The sequence below is a fragment of the Passer domesticus genome, chromosome 2 (assembly GCF_036417665.1).
Source record: "Passer domesticus isolate bPasDom1 chromosome 2, bPasDom1.hap1, whole genome shotgun sequence".
Lineage (NCBI taxonomy): Eukaryota > Metazoa > Chordata > Aves > Passeriformes > Passeridae > Passer > Passer domesticus.
This window is the reverse complement of record NC_087475.1, coordinates 51,906,397-51,921,458: the sequence shown is the minus strand read 5'-3', so window position 1 is coordinate 51,921,458 and position 15,062 is coordinate 51,906,397. Positions and strand designations below refer to the sequence as shown.

General features: G+C 35.3%; 1 long non-coding RNA gene across 1 annotated transcript in view; it reads left to right on the top strand.

Annotated features, from left to right (window-relative positions):
- LOC135293920 (uncharacterized) overlaps window positions 1-15,062 on the top strand; it is a 190,021-nt gene that overhangs the window by 129,209 nt on the left and 45,750 nt on the right. Inside the window, exon 4 of the long non-coding RNA XR_010356031.1 lies at window positions 10,169-10,300. This is a non-coding gene — a long non-coding RNA (uncharacterized LOC135293920). The remainder of the gene's footprint in view (window positions 1-10,168; window positions 10,301-15,062) is intronic.

Here is a 15,062-nt window from a genome sequence, read left to right as displayed (position 1 = left end):
GATTTACTGTATGACCTTTGCATACATGCATGATATATTGTGATGACAGCCACTCCACTGTGAAATATGATGCTATGATCTTTCAGTTGTTTCCCTTTGGAAGATGAGCCTTACATGATTAGATTGATAAGCATCAATGTATCAGAAATTGTGCCAAAACAGCAGCTACTGGCATGTTGTACTGTAGGAACTTTAAGGGTATTGACATAGTTCTAGAAAAACAACCTTAAGGACAAGCTGAGCCACAAAAATCAAATAACGTAATTGACAAGTTATTTGATGCAGTTCCTGGTGAAAACTTTCCTGCTTTACTGAGATGCACTGACTTACAAAAGACCTTTGACACTCCACTGTAAATTGTATGACTGATTTAAGATTTTTCATCATTATCATGCATGCCTGAAATTTGTTTATGCTGTCAGGAATTTGTCATGGAGTCCTCAATACTGTTGTAGTATAAAAGGGCATCCATCAGACACATTAAATACCATGTCTTCTCCTTAAGGAGATTACCTGTATCTCTGATATGTTGCACTATTGACACACTCATGACATCCAATTTAGAAGTCTGTATTTATCCAGACATTTGCATGCACCATAAAGCAGAGTTTTAATTTAGTTTTTCTTCTCAACTGGGAAACAAAGGAAGTGGGAAAAGGGTGTTGATTTTTGCCATCCATATTCAATGACACTATTGAGTGTTATTCATTCATCTGAATGTTCATGTTGGTTTAAATCTTATTTTAATTTATAAAGGTCAAAGCCAAGATGGGCCCAACTGGTAGAGCTGCAATGCAGAAGTAGGTAAAATATCAGTCATTCCTTCAAAAAGCTCTAAGGAGTCAAAGCATTACTGGTGGATGAGACAGAAGAGCAGGTTAAGGTAGATTGAGAAAGATGAGTCAAGAGCTAGAACAGAATGTGCACCTGTGTGTGCTAAGTTCTTTTTACATGCCTTAATCCCTACAAAATCTTCCTTTTAGCTCCATCCTGATTACAGTCTAAGCTAAAGTTTCTGCATTATTTCTAAACTTTGGATGTACTCCAGGTCTCTACGTGGTCTCAGAGTACTTGATGGTTTAAACATCTATACTAACTTTGAATGCTGTGTAATGCAAATGAGCTCTGACCTATTTTGCACAAAACACTTTTTATGGCATCTAATGTGTTAATCTATAAACTAAGCACAGAGTAACTTCCATGTTTTAATTTTTTGGTGATGTGTGTAGCAGCAAACTGAAAAAAACCAGGGTACAGGCCTGAGCACAGACTCAAGATGATGTGTTTCATTGATTGTGGTGGAAGTTCACATCACAGCTTCAGAATGAGGAAAATTGTGCTGCTTCATAATATCCCTGTGCATGGCTTTGAGATTATTGTGGACCAAGGAGTATTTCAGCATGTTCTTTAGAGGTGACCAGTCTGTTCTGAGAGGCAAAAAAATTTTGGCTGTATAGATATGGGTTGTGCCATGCAAGGGTTTTTTATTAATACAGATACAGCTGTAATGCTGGGCAGTAATGTTCATCCTATCTCTAACAGAGTTTTATGAAAGATATTTCAGAAAACAATGATTAAAAGAAATGCACAATATCTCAAAAATAATAACAATATTTCTATGGATTAGCTTGAAATGGAGGTCCGACTCATTGCTTTAATAAACTCCTAAACATTGACATGAAAATGCACCTAAATATGCAGACACTAAGACATCTAGAAAGCTCTTCCTACTTTCCCATATGTAGTGAATGTCTTGAGGTCTTCTTTTAGTCTTCTTTAGAGTGAGTAATTACTTCTTGTTTAAATGTAAGTAGTTGAAAGATAATGCAGCAGGCTTATTTCTTAAATTTCCTGGTAAAATCTGAGTATACTTTTTGAATAAACTTAACTTTAGTTTGGATAATTTCATCATAAAATGAAGTGCGTGAACTCATAACAAGGAAGAGCAAACAACCCCACCTGAACTCAACACCAACACACATTTCCATAGCTGCTCTTTAAATTGTTAATTTGCTCCAGTGTTCAGTTGCTGTTACTAATTTCAGGGTACAGTCACACTTGGAGACAGGAGAAAATATAAACAGTAAAAAAAAAAAAAAAGAAAGTTAATGTGATTAGTTATAGAAGAACAGCTTTTGAGAAAATATTAGAAAAGATCTTGACCTTTCAGTCTGGATTCTTATAATTATGATGACAGTCTCTGGACCATGCGAGTCGGTATGTCATTTTTTTAAGTAACTTGCTAATTTTTGTAATTTTCAACAACTCTAGAAAACTAGAGGTACAATAAATTATGGGAGTTTGATACATTTCTGGGATATAGTTTATCATTAAAAAGGGTGATCTAATTTTTTGTTTTGTTGTCACTGAAATTCTTTCAATGCTGTCATCTCAGTGGAATCAGTTAACTATGGTATGAATCTGATATGTTTTAGACATCAATAATGCTTTCTTTGCTTGTCTTCTCATACACATCAACATTTTGGGGGTAGAAAAAGGATTTAAACTGTTTCAGTTTTCTATTATTACAACTCTGACCTTGCTAAAGACTCTCGGCAAATTGATTAGCTCTGAAAAGCTGCCATCCATCTGCAGAGTTAGAATAATCTGTAAATAAAGCTGCAGAGAAGTCTGTTGAAAAGAATATTTCACTCTTGCTGGTTGCTGAAATACCCCTTCAGAAAAGGACGATTCACCTCCACCTAAGGAAGCACGTTGGCTGCTTGCATTAATACAGAGCAATGTCAGCATACTGGCAAAAAAAGAGAGAAAATCTGCTGTTCTTTTCATTTTGTGAGATAAACCCCAGGGCTTATTAGGAAGAGATAGAACAGGAAGTGATACACAGTTATGCTGGTGTAATTTAAAAAAAAAAAGTAATATACAAAAAAAATAAAGTAAACTAAAGAGCAGAAATCATAGTTGCTATGTAAAGTGGCCATTTCTATGCTTGCAAGAGCAGTCTTTGTATTCAGGGGAGCTCTCAATCTACTTCTGAGTAATCAGGCACTACTGGAATTGACACAAAAAACAAAATGTTCCTGATCTTATTTCTAATTTGCTTTATAGTTTTTACAGTCTATTTAATTTTGTAGCTGTATTTAATACTGAAGGTGTCTCAGAATGTCATTTGTAATAAAACACCTTAAAAATGCTGCATTGGCACTATACCAATTAAAATTTAGAATAATTATAAGTTAGTATTCCATTTCTGTTGAAAGCATTACACACACCATTTATACAAAAGTTCAGCCCTTGTCCCACACAACTTCCATGCTAAACTGATCAACATGGAGTTACTCATCTGCAGTTCATTTTCTGTTTAGGTATAGAAACAAAAGTCTCATGGAAACCAAATGGATGCAGAGGTGTGTCAGCTGAAAAGAACAATGAAAACACCATTGTTTTGCAATTACTTTTCTCCCTTTCATTTTTTGCTTTTTTAAAAATGAATTTAAATATTTCTAAAAACTAAAGACATCTGAATGACTGAAAATTAGGGAAGAAAGGTTCTCCTCTCCTCTAACAGGATGTATGAGGAAGGGCACTAAGGCAAGGATAATGGAAAGATAAAAAAAGAAAATGGACAGGGAGACTTGGGTTAACCAAGTCAATTGAAATGAAGAGGAAGTGACCATAATAAGGCAGAGATATGCAGAGTTTTCAAAGGACAAATCAGATGGTATGCAGCAAATCCAAGTCTTCCACATTAGAGCAAACAATCAAACTAGGGTTTGTAATGTGCATTTTATCTTAATGTCAGAGATAATTTTTTCCATCCTTTGAGCTTTACTCAAGCTTTTAAAATGAGCTTTTCTAATTTATAAAAAAGGCTATTTGGATCATAAACATGAATATTAAAACAAAAAGAAGTATGGTTTATGGAAGTTCACTGCCCAAATGTCTAAGCCCTCTATTGTGAAGCAAAAGTATTCATCTGCTCTTTCAATTGCTTGGTTAAAATGCTAAATTATTCCTGGTGCTTTGTAGCAGATCAGTTAACATTACTTTTAGTTTTATTCAGACAGCACGATCTAGTTCTTCTTTGTATACGAGGCACTGGCAACTTGACCTTCCTGTTTATTCCTTTATAAGACCATTATAATCAAAGTTCTGTGGCAGACAATTCACAATTTTCAAATGTTAATATTAAAAGACTTAGATTTCTGACTGATGTCAGGCTTTATTTACACATTTTGAAAGGAAAAAAAGAAGTTTCTTATCACACTTTGAATGAATAAGCTCTAGATAAATAGTGAAACAGAGACTGAAATGTTTCTGTATCACATTTTTGAGAACAAAATCACAACAGATACTATCCAGATTTTATACTGGGGAATAGAATCTAGGTGATATGTATGTTGGGAATCCAAACTGTGAGATCCAAATGACAATATATTTTAATTTTTTTTCTTAATACAAAACTATTTGAAGCCAGGATTAAAAATGTTCCATTGAAGGCTCCTCAAAAGCAGTGGCTCTTTGTGTGGTTTCAGATCCTAGCTTCACCTACAGCATTAGTGGTGCTAACCAGACTGAGCAAATAATTACTGGAAAACAACTCAACTGATGAATTCAGTCTTTTATGCTGAATATACTATAATATATGTGAGCAGGGAACAATTATTTGAAACATACTCCAAATTCCCAAATAGTTTTCATCTGTGAATTTTAGTCACGGCTTCCTCTGAGTTTTCGGTGCTTATATCTCTGTAGTTGTGAAGGGTGAAACAAAACATGCAGCAGTGTTTGTCTCTACATTGATCACTGTTTCAGGTGCTTCATGGCTACAAAGTACTATTGCAGAGTATGGAAAGGGTGCTTTCCATGGCTTTTCTGCACATGCGGGTTTGGCATTCACCTGTGATGGCAAGGAGTTATGCCCTTGTGCCAGCACCCAATCACCACTTCCAGTGACAGTGGTAGAGGAGCCACCTTCAACCCAGAGCAGGGAGGAGGAACTAAGGGAAAGTTTCATTAACAGTCTGGAGTTTAGTGTTCCCAGCACTCTGTCAAAGAGACAGTTATATCAATTTGTATGCTATTAAAACCCATGCAGTTTGTGTATGTTATTCTGTTGCCATGTTTAATGAAAGTAATTTGACAGTGGGATGTTCCATAAATGTAAACTGGTTGGCATATCTAGGGACCAAAATTATATTGATTTATTTGTGGCTCAAACTAAAAGCTAAAGAGGTAGATGCTGACTTTAAAAAAAAATCAAATTCAATGCAGATCTGATAACACAACCTTTATTTACCACACCATATATTTGGCTTTATTTTTTTGTTGTTTATCCTTTTTCTCTGCAAGCTGCAGCACTTGCACTGAATATAACAGAGAAATAGTGGGTAAACAGGCAGTGTTATTCAGTTTTGCTGGCTGTTCTAAGTGATGAAACTATAAGTCTCTGGGTGATAGATAACAGAAGGTAATTTTATGGTTACCAAGAATGAGTTTGCATTTGTTGTGATAGTTACTACATAAATTTATAGATCTATTTTGTATGTACTGCATTTTAAATTTTAGTGGCAGCACAAGGAACAGTATGAGAGTAACACAAGTAGTCCTGTCATGAACTCCTAGTTTAGCAGCCACTTGTAAAGGTATACCGTAATTCAACATGAAATAGCTACAGAATGTTCTCACAATCTTGTTATAAATCATGGTATTTGGAAGGGAAGGTGTTATTAAGTTTGTTTTTTGATTTTCTTGTGCCCTTCCTCCATCATCTTATCTAGGGAGAGTGTTGAAAGGTAGGAAAGGCAATTCTGTACAGGAGGTCCTTTTAAGTGCTGGATTTAAGTGCCCTTTCAGGATTTAGCACTTTTCTAAGCTTAACTGACAGGTCACTTTGCCCCTTGTTATCTGGGCAGATAGACCCTGGGACCCTACAAAGACAATAAGATTAATTGTGGGGCAGGCAGTAGGATACTGCAGCTTCAGATCACAAAATTCAGACAAAGCTCAACACCTGTCAAGCTATTATGACGTTTACATTCAATAAATATAATGTCTCCAGAGAACCAGAACTGTTTTTGTTTAAAGATGGAGATTGGGCCCCAGGGAAGCCATTTTGTTGAACATGCCATTCTGTGGTGAAGAAATGCCAGCTTTTGTCAAAGATTTAATTGTTGGAAGACCCATTAAGATTTCAGTTCAGGTTACAAATCTGAAGGAAGCCTAGACTGACAGAGGGGTGCTTGATTTGATGATCATGGGAGCAGAAGAGGAATGGAGGTGGTAGATGTGCTAAATTTGCATTTAAAAAGCTCACCTAGGAACATAGCAATTAGACTTTTAAATATAAAAATATAACTTCAGAGCATCCCAGAAGTATTCCAAAGTACTGAATTATGTAATGGCCAAACCAAGGACATTCCTTGAAAGTTAGGTTATCTGCAAAGTACTGCAACGGAAAGTGTCAGAAATTATCTTCAGGAGTTTGAACAAAAGTTTTATACCATTTATAAAATTAAAATGGACAGTATTAGGAAATTATTTTTCTTTAATTAATTGAGGTGATTTCTTCAACCATGTTTCCAAATAAAATCTTCTACTCAATTGTAATGTAGCCACAAATAGCAAAAATGCATCTGGAAAAAGACAGAGTAGTTGGAGAAAGAAATTGAGTACTGTCCAATAAAAAAGTTATTCCAAATCTTCCTTTACCAAAACAGATTGAAGTGATGGCATTGTCTGGTATAACTTACCTTATAGGAATAACCTGGGATTTTCACTGGGGAAATAGTAGATGAACCAAGATAGCCATTAAGAACAGTGATCATCAAAATCCTTGATGAGCAGCTGTAGACCTGATAATAATGCAGAGCATTTTCAACAAAATATGTTTTAATGCCTCAGAGGCAGCATGAACAAGGAGCTGGAGTAGCACTTGCTTTTGGCTCCTAAAAATATTAAATTGCTTTTCTTTTGAGATCAGTGGGGAGGTACTCTGCATTTTTATCCTATTTGTGAAAGTGAAGGAAGCCAATTTACTGCCTAGAGCAGCACACATTGATGGAGAAAATGGATGGGCAGAGTCAGTGCTGGGTGCTGTAAGGTCTGCGCTCCCAACAGCCACAGCTGCTGCAGGAGAGCTGCGAGTGAGACCTGCTGCCCTGATGAAGTGTGGAGACACACTGGCAATGGGAAGAGCCAGAAGCAGCTCCTCACTCTGTGAAAGATTTCATGCTCTGTTTCACTTCAGCATTTAATCAACCACAAAAAGTTTATTGCTGTGTATACTGGAGTGCCAGAAACATTATCGCCTAATTAAATTGTTTCATTGTTTTGCTATATCTAGCAACACGTCTCTTTAACTCTCTGTTTTATTTAGCAGTGAGATTGCTTTAATGTCCTCAGAATGGGATATTAAATTGAAGGGGTGGCTGTTTAAATTCAAGTTCAAATCAATAATACAGGTAGAGTTTTGCTGCCAAAGTCTAACTTAGGGCCTTTGACTTTGCTGCAGTCCTGTGTTTGCATGTGATTTATGGCTATTCCTTTTGGTTGTACATATGTTTCAAGGCCTTCTCATGGTTTAAGCTTTCTGTAATCAGTGGAATTTCTCTCTTCTGCAGTTCTTTTGGATATACTGCCATGCTGAGTTTCATTATTAATTTCAGGTGTCAAAAATGCAAATATTTAGATATGCCTGGCCCTCACAAAACCTGAAATTCTAAATACATATCCTGGAGCCCCTCTAAATAGTGAATTTATTATAAATACCCTAGATTCACTTTATGTTTATCCTTTATTAGTTTTAAGAGCTCTAAATGGATGGTACTTAAGTGTTCAAATGCCCTCAAGGTTATTCCAGATATTCTGAGATGGTTCAAGCCATAAGGTTCTCATTCCTGTAACTATAAATCATTAGCTATGTTACATAGCTGCTATTTTATTATTTAATTTGCATAATGAAAATTACTATATAAATAACATTGCAAAAAAGGCTTTATATCACAGTATAAATAATTGCTACCTATATAAAGGGAAGAGAAATGGAATTTTGTCACCTGATGGCTCCTAAAAAATGTTGCAATTCCCTTGTTCATAGTTGAAAAGTTTATTGTGTCCAGTAAAATTTAGAGTTACATAGATGAAAGGAAAGGGGGAAGTACATAAAAGTTGTTTGTCACAGGATTTTATTAGGAAGATTATTTTAGGGAGAAAAATGTATGCTAATGCATGACTGGTCAAACTCTGGCTGTGAGCTGAAGTGTGGGTATTAACATTAAAAAAAACCACCTCTTTCACTTCTGCCAGCAAATACAGAAACTGAGGAATTTAGGATCCCTGTCAGAAATGCAGAGGACCATCCCTGGGCTCAGCATCCTTCAGGCTGGTAGAGGAGGCATGTGTCACATTGGTCCCCCCTTCCTTACCACACAGACACCAATGGCAGTCATGCTTCAGCACTAACAGGGACAAAGTGTTTCTCTTGCATAGTGGAGAGCATCTTCAGCAAGCACAAGCAGAAGACCCTTTCGGGTGTACAGAAATGCACAATATACCCATATTTAAATTTACTTATCACACCTTTGGATTAGCTGATGAGAGTTAACTCTTAAAATTTTGCTTTCTGCTCAAAAACCTTGTAAAAAGTAACTGCTTCCCATGACCTTTTCACTGAGTGTTCACATCTTCCCCTTTAAAGAAATAAAAATTATGCTTTATTGTAATTTCTTTCAAACACTCTATTTAATTTGTTCTCCATTTGTCCATAATGATAAACCAGCTATCCTATTTTCTAGAAGTTAAGCACTGTGGCTTGGAGATGATCCAGTCAGTTTCTAAATGCACTAAAGTTATTTTAAAAATCTCATATTCTAAATTCTCTTTTTAAAATAGTTGAGTATTAAAGGTAGTTCTTGGCCCTGACCTCCCAGAAATAGGAGAAAGATGCAATACTTATGAGAATCCCAGCTGTTTCTGAATTGTTTAGGTTCTTGAAAGTAAACTGCTTTACAAATGTTAAGCAAATGTTAAAAAGTGGAATGCAAAGTCAACAGAAAAGAAAGCAGTTTGAATTGCATGTAACATTGTTTCTTTTTTAACCATTTCTTATGCCAAACAATGATTATGCTTAGTGAAAATCACAACATAAAATAATTGTAAAGAAAAATATATAAAAAAATATTTGTAAAGAAAGGGTTATTTATCCCTAACTTTTCATTCTGGCATTCAAACAATCAATGGCTAGAAACCAGAAATCTTGACATGAAAGTTCTACATAAATTTCCATGATAAGGGTAGGTAATATTCCAGCAACATATTCAATCCACATATTAATTAAAGGATTCTCCTTTAATGGACATTATTGGATCTTGGGCCAAAATAATCTTGGGGCAGGAGAGGAGAGGAGAGGAGAGGAGAGGAGAGGAGAGGAGAGGAGAGGAGAGGAGAGGAGAGGAGAGGAGAGGAGAGGAGAGGAGAGGAGAGGAGAGGAGAGGAGAGGAGAGGAGAGGAGAGGAGAGGAGAGGAGAGGAGAGGAGAGGAGAGGAGAGGAGAGGAGAGGAGAGGAGAGGAGAGGAGAGGAGAGGAGAGGAGAGGAGAGGAGAGGAGAGGAGAGGAGAGGAGAGGAGAGGAGAGGAGAGGAGAGGAGAGGAGAGGAGAGGAGAGGAGAGGAGAGGAGAGGAGGAGGATGAGAAAAATTCCAAGTTTTTTTATCAGACGTCACAGAAATCTATCACTGTGGTCTGACTGGATTTTCAAGCTAGGAGGAAGCAATAGTTCAATATGCTGTGATGAAGTAATAAAAATTGCAACAAATTGCACAACATCTATTTTGTACTTTTTAATATTTTCGACAGTGGACCTAATCATTGCAGAAAATACAACACCATTTAAAAATGGGCCATAATTACAAAATTTATCTGTGTACTAGATGGGCTAAGCCACACCTACTTCAATTGACAAATTTTAAAAAAAGTTTAAAAACCACACTGAATGAAAAAATATAGATTCATTGCCTTATGATAGAAAAAGGACTCACAAGTCTCAATTTCTTGTATTTTAGAACTTCTATTTGTAAGGAAGGGAAATAACCTTTACTGTATTGTTGGAATAAAAGGAACTAGATGATTCATCTCTGTGAATCTGCTTGTTGAATTTGATGGATCATTCTTAAAAGCGACGTTGCTAATCTTCAGGTTTTCTTTTTTAGGTTATTCACAGATCAGTGGGTTTTCCGGCTAATACAGGTCCTGATGCTCTTCTGTCTTCGCACATGGTATTCATCATATCTTGACAAGAAAAGACCTTCAGTCTACAAATAACCTTCACTGAAGTAAGACATGTAAGTGGGTTTCTATATGAAAGATAGATTTTATGGCTGAATAAAAAACAACTGTAGTTAAAAAGTGTCATTGCATGGCCCTATATGAAGATTTTTCCTCAAAAGAACTTTTAGTGTTTGTTGTTGAAAATCCCTTATAGAAAAAAGAAAAAAAAATTAATTATTTTATTATTAGCCAGAAATTCAACAGGAAAGAAAGATCAGTTGAGTATTTTATCATTCTGAAATGTGCAGCCTTTAAAATATTTAAGTATCCACATTAGTTCTTGTCAAACTAGCACAAAGCAGTGCATAATATGACCTATGTGTAAAAGCAGAACAAGATAAGAGGCTTTGGTAAGGGTGAAATATTCCCAGTATGGTTACTTTGTGCAACAGTTAATAATTTGGTTTCCTAACACTATATTATTATTGTTGTTGTTGTTATTATTATTATTTTATTATTCCTCAACAAAGTGACAAAAATAAAACATTTCTTTCTCTGTTAGGCAATTCAGCATCAATACTACTAAAAAATAATGAATGCTTGTCAGCAAACTTCAGCACAGCAGAAACCTGATTACATTTTGTTGTCATTTTGATTCCCATACTACAGAATCAATTTAGTTTTGTATCAGAATGATTGTTCAGATTTTACTATTTGCCACACACCATAATCCTAGTGAAGCCAACAGATCTCTGACATTGCAGGTTAGAACTGATTCCTCCTCGAGTGATTTCATGATTTCAAAGGGCATATAAGGAAGGAATTTTTCTCTGTTCAAAGAACGCATTAAAAAATTCTAGAAAGTAGAGGAGCTAGAATTAAATCTAATGAAATTTAATTTCTAATATCTGTCACATACCAGTCCTGTGAGGTGTACTAAAGGTTGTTTTGATACATTTTTTTCCTCATTAGGAAAGTTTTCCTCACATACTGATGAGGAACACTAAGAACTCCCCTGTTTGAGACACACTCTTTTCATGCAGCATGTAGAAGCTTAATATCTTCATGGCATCCATTCCTAATAAATCAGCTGGAAAATGGTCACTGGTTCCCAAGAAAGCATCAGTGGGTGGGAGAAAAAGCACTGGTAATAGGGAGACTTGTTGAGGTGCAGTGATCTACCTGAAACTCTCTCTCTTACAAGCACATAACAGCAAACCTTATCTGTGATCATACTAGAGCAGAATATTTTTATTTTCATGATGAGTTAATAAGGAAATAAAATTTATGCTAATAACAATACAAATGTCAGGACATGCCCCTTGAAGACGTAAATTCAATATTAAGATTTAATTGACAAATTGTTGAGCAGAAAGGTAAAACACAACAAAATAAAACCTGACAAAACTAGGATCATATGTTTTGGTCATTTTCACAAGGAATTTCATATTATTATCATTGTTGTAGGTATCTGAGAAAGAGTAAGAGAATGACAATGATGTTTTAAAGTGGTCTGGAAAAATGATGTATCATATCAAAAGAGTTACTAAGAATGAACAGCAGACATCTATCTTTAAGTGCCTGCAGATACAAGTGCAGTTCTAAGTGGGATCAAAAATGGTGTAGAACCAAATATAAACATAATACATTCAGACAGTACCATGTAGCCTGACAGATCTTAAGTTTTTTACTTTTTCTGTTTTCTTGTTCTGTTGGTTAAATTATTGGACTTAATATATCTTACATGTTTACATCTATTTGATTTGAAAAATTGTGTTTCCTATACCCTCAACTATCCTTACCAGGGAACTGGTAAATACAAAATACCATAACTTCACTATTTAAAGCAGAAAGTGTTTTAAAAATATTTTAAGATATTGATATGTAAACAATTGAAAATGCATGACAAGTTCATACATATATAAGTTCTTAAGCAAAATCATCATATAATAGTTAAATCTGACATAAGAGAAGAACGTCATGGACTTGAAAATTTAAATTTCTTCACCTTTTTAGGAAACCTTTAATAATTTAATGCCATTTCCAGCTTCAGAGTTGAAGAGTTAAGATATGAGAAATTCATTCCTTATCTGAATGCTGTATGAATTTTAATTTTTTTTTTCCCGGAGTCTTTTGAAAGAATCAGAAATCTTAAATCACATTGAAATTTAGTATCTCAAATTTCAATGCAAAGGTCATATTTTACTGAAGGCTGATTGAAATGTCTAAAGAATTAAATGTTATTCTCCCTACCTTCAGAAAACTCATGTCAAACTCAGTAACCAGAGTTAGTGGTAATTTGGAATGTTATCAGTGTATGTCTTCATACTATATATTTTTGTTGTTTAAAATTTATTTACAACAAATCAGAACAAAAAGACTCCATGTTAAATTTGATAGTGGTGTGTTGCAAATTTAGTTCAAAATTATTTTCTCATCAAAAAAACCAACAAAAATATAATCATTTATTGTGCTGGAGCACAAGCCCAAGACATGCTATTACAGTAAAAGCTAGGCACTATTTCCATCTGGCTTTGAGCACACAGGATATTGTACAAACTACCAGAAGAGCTCTATTTCATTGTAATTAAAATTTAGTGTTACACTTAAGCAATAAGGCAACTCCAGGAGATGTGATTATCATGAGATAACGACCTTGGGGTGTTACAAGGCAAGGAAGCAACCAAATGCCTCTAATCCTCCAGGGGGTATGATTATTTCGGAATAACCACACCCCCTGAGGTTGTGTGATTATTATCAGAGACAAAGTCTGTACTGAGAATACAAATATGATTTTGTAGGGAAATGTTGGGGGGCTGGTCTAAGTAAAGTTGGTAATGAGGAGTGCTGAAACAGCAGTTTTGGATGAGTTGTGTTTCTCACGTGCTGATTCTGAAGTGTCTTTAAGAACTCTCAGGACACATATAGAGCTGACAATGATGTCATACCTGTATAAGTAATCCTCCATAAATGCACAGATCTAATCTTTTCATCCTATTTTGGTTTCATAATTTCCATTTCATAATAGCAATAAACGGTGGTAAGCAATGCATTTCTAGGGGATTATTCCACTTCTCAGGTGGCTGAAGTCACTCAACCTTTAGCCTCATATCTTTCAAGACATCTGAGAAGTGCAATAACTCCCCAGAAATGCACTGCCTGTCATGTCTTATTGCTTAATTACTTTGTACTTATCAAGTAGTCGCTCTTTAAATGAATGCAGAAGCACAGTATGTTTTACAATTATGGTGTGTATAGGAGCAGTATAACACTGTTATGGCAAAACATAAAATAAGTAATTGTTACAGCAGAAGTACAAACTGAGGCTGCAGTACAAACTGCAGTGCAAACTATGATGTCTGTAGAACACTTTAATGTTCTGATAAATAATCTTGTGCATGGTTAAGTAAGGTGACATGTTTGGCTGTAATAAGGATGCAAAACAAGGACCAGAAGGAAAAGATACAACAGGTAAAGCAAAACTGAACTCTAATTGCAGAATTTATATTCCTCTTGCTATGGATAGCTTTGGGAATATGTCAACATTTCTGAAACTAGTGGAATGACATTAGTAGTGATTCTAGTAATGAAAAGACAAGTCAAACCAGTGTGTAAACAACAATGAGGAGAGCCCACATATTGCTAATGATCTTTCCGAAAAGAAAGTGCCCAAAATTTGACATGGTGAATAAAACACAGCTTTTGCTTGCAGTGAAAGGAAATCCTGTTTGATTTTTTCATGAAATCCTTAAAACTAAGATGTTATTCATAGTTGTGAGCCACGGGAAAGGATGTGGAATTGAAAAACTCCATTTGCACAATTCCTATGAGAACTATTGTTGAAACCATCACAGCTACTCACTGTAAGATCTCACTTCAGTTTCTTACTGGAGGGGTTTCCATCCTGCCTTTCCTACAGCTAAAACTGGTTTCTCTGGAAGTAGGTGTTTATCTTAATGAGTGAAAAAAAAAGAAGACAAGAGAAAGCTGCTCAGAATTCAAAGGTTAGGTTTTATGTGTTTGACTATCTGCATAGGTTCACAATCTACTTCTGAGCTACAGCAGCTCAGAAATGAAAGATTTAAAAAATATTGGGAGCATGGCTATGGATGTCATGAGTTCAATATATGTTTGAAAATGTCTGCTTATGACAGAGTTCATCTTCCCCTCCTGGTGGTGCTAAAAATAATGTCCATCTTTTTAAAAGCAGGAAATGTATCAACATATATAACAAATATATTTGTATACAGAGTTTGGAGCCCTAGATGTCTAGGGGGAGCCACACACAAATATTTAGCCAGCCCAGGAATTCTGTTGCAGTTCAGTAATAGAAAAACAAGGAAACAACTTGACTGCTTTCATTCAAGGATGTTAAGCTCAAAGACAGACTAAACAATTTGGAAATGCAAACCATACATTTAGCAATGTAACAAAATAATATTTATTCACAAATGGTTTTGTCTGAGTTGTCTCCACCATGTAAATAAACTATTATAGAGAACAGATATGATTGCTAATACTGATTGTCTCATTTAAAAGTGGATTTTTATGCTAATTTAATATATTTCAATAACAGAACTATAATGATTCATTAAAGGAAAAATGGCTGAAGATAAATTTTACTTTACACTTACCAAATATCTGTCTTACATTGCCTCATTTTGGCTTGCTGGCAAAATTAATGCTTGGGCCTGCTCAGGGAGATGTTCTTCCCCTTCAGAGGAGGCATCCCACTCAAAGCACATTACAAAAATTACCAGCTGAGGGACATATGGCAGACATACAGATGCAACTACAACACCTCAGTTCTTCATAGAATTTTTTTCTTCATGTGGT